The sequence below is a fragment of the Triturus cristatus genome, chromosome 6, assembly GCF_964204655.1.
Source record: "Triturus cristatus chromosome 6, aTriCri1.1, whole genome shotgun sequence".
Lineage (NCBI taxonomy): Eukaryota > Metazoa > Chordata > Amphibia > Caudata > Salamandridae > Triturus > Triturus cristatus.
The window spans coordinates 1,820,646,994-1,820,655,930 of record NC_140589.1 but is presented as its reverse complement, the minus strand read 5'-3'; positions in this window follow the sequence as shown (position 1 = coordinate 1,820,655,930).

The following is an 8,937-nucleotide window of genomic DNA, read 5'->3' as shown; positions in this document are numbered from 1 at the left end:
AAGAATCCTTTACTTTTTTTTTTTTAACTTCAAGAATCCTTTACTTTAGTGGGTTCACGGAGACAAAGTGCAAGTGCAACAGCAAGCAGCATTACGATGCTAATGTTGTCTGCTGCGCGCTCATTCAACCATATGTTATGTAGGCAGTGGGATGTGATGACTGTACTGTACACCCCACCGGAAGTCAGACAAATTCGGAAGTGTGTTGTGAGCCTCAGACTATCCTCCGTACAATCCTTGTCAGCGTGGAGCACAAAAGTGACTAAATTAACCTGTACTTAACCCTCTGGTAGGTAAACATTATTTTCCACAAAAAGTTTTCCCCGCAGGGAATTACAGCGCGGTTGTTACAACGACCGCATTGTAACCACTCATACCATTACTCCGCAAGTCGGAACAATGACTTGCGGAGGGGGCAGAAAGTGTTGGATTTAAAGTCCAACACCTTCCCTACTGTTGCACATTGCACAGTAAACTATACTATTTCAACATCCAGTGCCCCACCCCTCCGCAAGTCATTGTTAGGACTTGTGGGGAATGCTATGCTTGGTTACAATGCGGTCGTTGTAACGACCGCGTTGTAATTCCCTCAAGGAAAAAGAATGCGTTAAAAATAGGTATATTCCTCTGGTAGCTTGACACAAAAACAGCCAAGCTTAACTTAGAGGCACTGTATTAAGTATTTATGCAGAACACAAACAGTAAATAAGTGAAAACACAACACAGGTAAATTCCCACATCAATTTAGAAAAAGAAAGTAAAATATGACCCCAAAACAAATTAAATCCAATCAATAGAACAGAAGTTGCGATTTCTTTTAACTTTTTGGTGAAATCTAGCACCTAAATGATCAAAGAACCAACCACAGGCATCCGAGAGAACGACTCAGGATCAAAGTAAAAGTTATGGCGGGCTGCAACGAAGTGGGGATCGGATGCAAGGGGTTGATTGGGCCCAGTCTCGACTTACCTTGGGACTTAGAAGAATGTCTACAGAAAAGTTCTGAGAAGGTAGACTTCAGTAGGGTAGGGTAGAAGACTGTGTCCGAGGAGGAGTCGCTGAAGCCTAGGGCCACTGTAAAAAGTCATGGTGAAGCCGTCGGCAATGGGGGCAAAAATCTCCTAGCTGGAAAATCTGGAATTCCAGGCCGAGGAGGTCGTTGTGGTCAATGGGGAGCCTGTCATCATTGAAATAGGTGAACATCTTTGCCTTCGAACTTAGACAACTTTTTGGAAGTCGAACATCTCCAGCAGGACAAAGCTGCAGGCTGTAGACAAAGAGGTCTCCACAAGGCTGGATGCCATTGCCAGGAGGTAATGCTAAACAAGATTACATAGAGGGAGCTACCCCAAAATCAGGCCCACTGGTGATGCACCTTGGGTAGATTGTCTGGCAGGTAGGTCCTGGTCTTCTGTCAGTTCTCCAGGACGTTTTTAATTGAAAAATGTTCTAAGTTTCAACTTTAGGAGAAGTACCAGCAGCACCACTACCACGTGAGGGGGTACCATTGGGAGTGGGGGGGTTAGGACTCACACTAGCAAAGGCCAGCAGCAGGGTTCAATGCCTCAGGAGTTTGTTATGGCCCTGTAGCAGGAGGCCAGCCAACTAGCCTTTGAAGTAGACACTTCTTGTGGTCATGAATTCAGGAAGATGATCCAGTTCTACTTCAAGCACCAAGCCAAGCCTTCAAGCAGCAGGGCAGTTCTTTGGCAGCAGCAGGGCAGGCCTTTGGTGGCTGGACAGTCCGTCTGAAATCTTCCACAGGTCCAGGAGTGTACTGAAGAGTTGTACTGAGAGCTCAATATTTATACCTGGTGCCAGCCTTTATGTGTTGCGGGACATCCTGTCCTATCCCCACATCTGGTTCTTGAAAGTTCTTCCCTTTCCCAGCCAAGGCTCCAAGAAGTCTAGGATGACAAACGGCTGGTGTCAAATTCCGTTATGTGTGCTGGAGGCAAGCCCTTTGAAGTGTAAGTGGAGCAGAGAACAGCACCGCCCCTAGCCATCCTGGCAGGCTGTTCCATCCTGCCCACACTTAGTACCTTTTTGTGTCAAGGTTTTGGACGAATATACAAAGCCCACAGCAGAGCCATTCACAGTCATGTCACCCAGAACACTGGCAGAGGCACAAAATGGTTATGGAAGGAAAATGACAACTTTCTAAAAGTAGTTTTTTCAAAATAGTGACTTAAAAATCCGATTTTACCTTTAAAAAGGATTGTAAATTACAATGTATTCAAGTCTAACCATGACATCTCTACCTGCTCCCAATTCAAAGTTAACACATATCAAATGTAATAAGGTAACCCAATGTTAGCAAATGGGAGTGATAGGCCTTACAATAGTGAAAAATTACTGTATGAGTTGTACAACTTAAATCCACATGTCCTACTTTTTAAACACATCACACCCTGCTCTAAGAACCTTTAGGGCCTACCTTTGGGACAACTAATATGTATTAAAAAGGAAGATTTAGGTCTTCCAATTTTACTAGATCAAAATGTTATTTTTAAACTGCACTACAGGATGCAATAGCATGCCTCAGACAGGTTTTAAAGTGCTACTTCAGAGGGTGCAACAACGCGTGCTGCCGGCCCACTAGTAGCATTTAATTTACAGGCCATGGGTACATGTAGTACCATGTACTAGGGACTTATTAGTAAGTTAAATCTGCCAATCAGATGTAAGCCAATTTTACCAGGTTTTAGGGACGGAGCACAAGCACTTAAGCACTGGTTAGCAGTGATAAAATACACAGAATCCTAATTCAAACAAAAATGGATTTCAGAAAAACAAAAATGGTTAAGGCAAAACATTTGTGGGACTATCAAACCAAGGTTGTTAGGTCTAATACGCTGTTGTAGATGCTCCAGGTTATAAGTTATCCTGATGTGAGACACATCACTCTACACAACAGCTGTGTCTTGAGAGCAGCCTGGAAAGGAAGGAAGGAAGGAGGGAGGGAGAAAGGGATGGAGGCAGGGAGGGAAGGAAGGAAGGAAGCAAGCAAGCAAGCAAGCTAGCTAGCTACTCTGGAGCGTTTCCCGGTGCTGCACCTGTACTGGCAAGCTCGCAGCCTAGGAGTTCATAGAGAAAAGATTAGTTTTTTTATAAACACGTTTTATTGTATTTTGCATTGAAGGTACAGAATAGGCATGAGACCATTCAATAGAAAACATGAGGAGAATAAGTACCCAGGGGCAGATTTACAAGCCCCATGCGTCACTTTTGCGCCGTCGTTGCGTCACTTTTGTGATGCAGCGGTGGCGTAAAAGTTGCGGCCCATTTACAATGTGACGCATCTAGGGAGATGCGTCACATTGTAAAGCCCTGCGTCACATTATACCTGCGTCAGGTATAATGTATGCAGGGTGGGCATTCCCACGCAGAAAAGCCTCGTAAAAGTGATGCAGTGAAATCTACAAGATTTCACTGCGTGACTTTTAGGACGCCACTGCGTCAAAAACAGGCATAAGGAGTGACGCAGGGTATTGGGAATAGGCCGCAACATGCATTGCTGGAGTTGCGTCGTGCTTGCAACACGACTCCAGCAATGCGTGACTTTTCCGTCAACAGATGCGTCAGAATTTCTGACGCATTTGTCAACCCTTGTGCCATGGTGAGCCGTATTGTAAATACAGCGCATCCATGGTGACGCAAGGGTTTTGCATAGTGGTGCAGGAAAAGTGACGCATCCCCACAGGTGCATCACTTTCCTGTTAATCTGCCCCCCAGTCTTTAAGTACAATCACCGCCCCCGGTCCACTACTGCCCCTACACCCAGCTCCCTCAGTAAAGTCAGCAACAGAAGATACATCGTCCAATTTAGCAGATAAACCGTAGTATTACCACAATTTACCCCAGATTTTCGAGAATTTTTTAGGGCCTTATTCATCAGTTTATCCAGCCTGGCGCACCAATCAGTGCTGGCATGCCACTGGTTCAACTTTGGGTCATCGGAGTGTTTACAGGAATGCGCTATGTCCATTTTGGTCACAAGGGTCGCAAGGCCCATTGAAGCTCTATTTCCCCGAGGGCCCCCAGGTCCACCATCACACCCAGCGGTGCCAGTTTGGGAGTCCGCTGGATGTGAGTGTCGAGGATGGCCGAGAAAGTGTTTCAATGCTAGACCAGAATTGGGCAATTTTCCCCACCGAAAAGATGACTTTCAGGAGCTTTCCTAAATAGTGAATCTTGTGAAATGGCATGGAGGGATAGTGGAGGGTGATGCCATGCTTTGCTGCCAAGTACCGAGAAGTACTCCTGCAGTACCTGGACAAACCGAATCCAAGTACGTCCACAAGCAGTGCTGCAGCAGAGTGGCGGGTTCTGGAAGCATTATAGTATATCATCCTGGAGATCAAATACAAAGGACTAGACTTATAGAAGGCCTGAGGGATGAAAGTCAGCGCCTTGAACATCATTTTTAATGGGGAGCCAATGTAAAACTATAAGATAACCAGAAACTATTTCCCTACTGAGTTTGTGCAAGATAAAGCGACCTGCTGCATTTTGCATCACCTCGTGACTTCTAATTCTGCACCCAGACAGGATACGATATAGGTGATTTGAACAGACCTGCCTTGATGTTATCAACGCACGGATTACCATTCTGCCAGCCTCAAGAGGTAAGATGTCAAGAAGTTTTACATTTGACTGGAGCAAGCCAAAACAGGTGCTCGTTACTGGCAGAATTAGAGAGTGCTGGATTACTTATCATGTATTTTAACTCCTAAATTCTTAGCCACCAGAGTAGGAAAATGTGGGGGGAAATCCCCTGACTAACTGTCTTTGTCCAATGATCTCTGACCTTTCCAAACAGCAAAATCTCCATTTTATCAGTATTGCATTGTAGGTGGCACTCATGCATCCAGTGTAAAACATCCTTCAGGCAAGCAACAGAGGATGAAGCCTTATCTGTGACAGAACTGTCAAAGGTGAGGAGCAGCTGGGTATCATCAGCATATGAATTGGTCACAAATCCATGTGATTCAATAGGTTTAGCCAAGGGGACCATATAGATGTTAAATAAAGTGGGTCTCGGAGTTGAGCGCTGTGACCTCCACACACAAGCCTCTTCCTGGATGAAGAATAGGGTGCAATCAATATCTCTTGTTCTCTTACATCTGGAAAGGATTTAAAACAGTGCCAGGCCACACCACCAATTCCCAACTCAGAAATTTCATGCAATAAAACAGAATGGGACATGGTATTAAAGGCCGCAGACAAATCAAGCAAAACCAAGGTGACACTTTTAGCCTCATCCAGAACAAATGTAATTCTTTGCATCGCCTTAAGTAGGGTCATTTCGGTGCTGCAGTTGAAAGCCTGATTAAAGTACAGTGAAGGAGGCTGTTCACCTTCAAATAGGTGGAATCCTGAATTATAATGTTTTCCAGCATTTTTGTAACAGCAGGCAACAGAGAGATGGGATGCTAAGTGGACCAAATTGCAAGACCAGCAGCCGTTTTTTTAAAGAAGGGGGATAAGCAAGCAGGAACCTCAGCAGATACTAACTAACAATTAAGGCACTGGTTAAGAATTGGAGCAATAGTTGCTGCAGCTGAAAAGAGAAACACTCAAAACTGATTCCGAAGACGCAAACAGAGAATACACATCTCCTGTCTGATTTTGCAATATAAAAGTTGGACACTGCCATCCCACTTTTTGTTCCAATTCCAAGTTATTTATTGGCAATGTTGAGAGTGCTCCGCAGAATACCCAGAAGACTACCTCACCAATTGATGGAATAGCTGCACACCTAGAAGCTTTCCTGGCAGCCTGCTGAGAAAGGGAAAGAGCCTACCAAACCCGCAGAAGAAGTGTGTAGAGAAGGAGTGAGGTGGAGTGTGTCCCAGGTATCTGGGTGACACCCAGAGGAAGAAGACTGAACTGAGCGATCTTCCAGTGTCTGCGGGACTGCAGTCTCTTGATAGAGGTTCTGGGAGAAACCCGCAAGGATCAGACTGTGATTGCTGAGGCCCAGTCAGAGAAAGGATCCTAAGTGAAGATCCAGCCTGCTCTTGGTTGCATTGCCCTCTGAAGATTGACCTGTCCGTTACAGCAGGATCACCAACACAGAACAAGACCTTTGTGTAGCTACATCATTATCAGAAGATTGACCTATGAATGATGAAATTGTCATCAGTAGATTAGTCTGCGCTGGGCCCCATCACCACAGAAGATCGGCCTGAGTGTGACCACATTACAACCAGAAAATCAGCCTGTGTGTAGCTGAACCAAGCCCAGAAAATAAGACCATGCTGGGCCCAACTGCTTTCAATGTGACCGAACCTTCACTTGTGACTACCACTCCCATCGGCTTGGGAGCCTCCAGAAGACCACTGTGGGCTGCAGCAGAACATGGCTGCCAAATCTGCATCTGCTGGGCAGGCAGCCCTGCCTCCAGAGCGGAGAACTCTGATGAAGCTGTTGGTTAGAGCTCCACCTCTCAGAAGAGAGAGCGTAAGGTGGGCATGCTGAGAGGGACGCTGGGTGGGTGCCCTAGGACTGATCCAGAGCAGGTGGTAAAAACTGTACAAAATTAACTATGTGAGTCTGAGTACAAGCATGCCAGAGTAGAGGCCCAATTTCCCGTTTGCCCAGTGGATCCCCGAATGGGGTCTGATAGCATATTAGTTTTTTTTCCACCAAGACAAATTTTGTTGTATTTATAAAAGATAAAATTGATAACAGGGGCAATACCGCCATGCAAAGGCATCCCTGCAACCTAGCTCCGGCCACGGTGGCTGTTGGACTTGGCCCTTTTTGCAGGGTCATCCCTGAACTTTTTGCCTTCCTCATGTATTTTCTCTGACCTGTTTTTGTTGGTTTTATGACTCTGGGCACTTTACCACTGCTGATCAGTGCTAAAGTGCATATGCTCTCTCTATTGTAAATTGATGTATGGATTAGTGAGTCCATAATTGGCTTATTTGATTTACTATCAGACCCTAGCACAGTGCACCATGTGTGCCCAGGGCCTGTAAATAAAATGCTGTCGGTGGGGATGCAGCACTGGTTGTGCCACCCACAGAAGCAGCCTGTAAAATGTGTCTCAGGCCTGCCATTGCAGAGCTTGTGTACAGTCTAGTACTGCCATGCTGACTTGGTAAGTGCACCCACTTGCCAGTCCCTAAATCTTTCCTTTTCTTAATATCAGACAGCCCTAAGGTAGGCCCAAGGGCAGGATGCATTGTAAGTATAAGGTAGGACATGCCCTGGTGTGTGTGGCATGTCTTAATAGTGAATTACAGCCATTTTCATTTTTCACTATTGCAAGGCTTCTGTTCCCCATAGGCCAGAATGGGCAGTTTGATTATAACATCCTATAATCCTAACTGACCCAGGGAACATGGTAGAAATTCGAGTTTAGTGTGCCTGAACTCAGAATGATAAAATACATCTTTTAGTGAAGTTGGTTTTAATATTCTGTGTTTGAAAATACCACTTTTAGAAAGTAGGTATTTTCTTGCCTAACTGTTCAAGCCTGCCTCTGCTTGGTTGTGTATTCCATGTCTGGTTTGTGAGTGACAGTGGATGGGGGATTCCAGGAGACAGGGTGAGTCAGCACAGGGCTGAATAGACCTATCTGCATGTAGAGTGGTGGGAGGAGTTGCACCTCGGTCTGAATAGGGCTGTGCCTGCCTTCCACAATGCTGGCTCCACCTCCTGTGGTGCGTCTGATGTCCCTGGCCCACACAGGTAAAGGAATGAAGGAGTCCTGTAAACAAAGTGCTCCAGGACTGCACAGAACTGGTTTGGACCAGGCAAAGGCCCCTCTGCCTTCAGAGGACAAAGGATTTAGGAGTATAAATATGGGGACCCAGACCCCAAGACTTTAGATCACTTGCAGAATATTACTCCAAGAGTTTGATTTGAGCTTGCCTCCTGACTGAAGTCTCAGGGATACCAGACTTCACCCCTTCTGTTTGCCTGCATGTGGAACTTGCTGTTCTAGTTGCTACAGAAGGAATTTTGCAACACTGACGCCGGCGAACGACGCTGTCATCTGCACCGAAGCCTTGAGCGCTGCTCTCACTTGCAACGTAGACCGGCCGCCGTGCCACATCGACGCCAGCCAACGACATCGTAAGCCTTCCATAGCCGTGAGCGCTGCTCTGACTTGCGACGTAGGCCTGACGCCTGCTGCTGTGCCGCATCGACTCCGAAGCCAACATCATCGCGGAGCCAATCGTCGACGTGGGTGGTCAAGAATCCATTGACATTGTGACATGTGGTCACGATGGTTTCGGCGCCATCGTGAGTCACCTCCTCTCTGGTCAGGAACCGATGCCTCCCCTGCCTGCGCAAGCATCCAGGTCCCGACGCATCATCTCCCCCAGAGCAAGGAACCGACGCCGCAACGCGCCAACGACGCCGCATCTCCCCGATGCCGTGAGCTGCCTTTGTTTTTGCTTTTCCAAGGGACTGTTCTTTGTGGGTCTGTTTTGATTCCGGGCCCGACGCCGCGCACCTCGCGGTCGGTGCCGTACTTTGGGATTTCTTTGACCTCGACGTCGTGATTACTCCAGTTGGGGTTATCTGTTGCTAAAGACTGCTTTTAAGTGAACAACCTATTTTTTAACTATTTCTACCATCTTGAAGAATTATTAGTGATTACAGTATTGTGGATTTTTTGTCGTTAATGGTCTTGTGTCAAGTCTATATAAAGAATACTTATTTTTATAAAACCTGTGTGGTGTCCATCTGTAGTGTTTTCACTATATTACTGTATGTTTTCACAAATGCTTTACACACTGCCTGCCTCTGAGATAAGCCTGTCTGCTCATGCCAAGCTACCAAGGGGGTGAGCAGGGGTTATCCAGTAGTGTAATCCCCTTTCCCTGACTTAAAAGCAAGGGTCCCTATTTGGTCAAGGGTACCTACCTCTGCCAACTAGAGACCCCCAGTTCTAATAGTTCAAAAGATGATTCA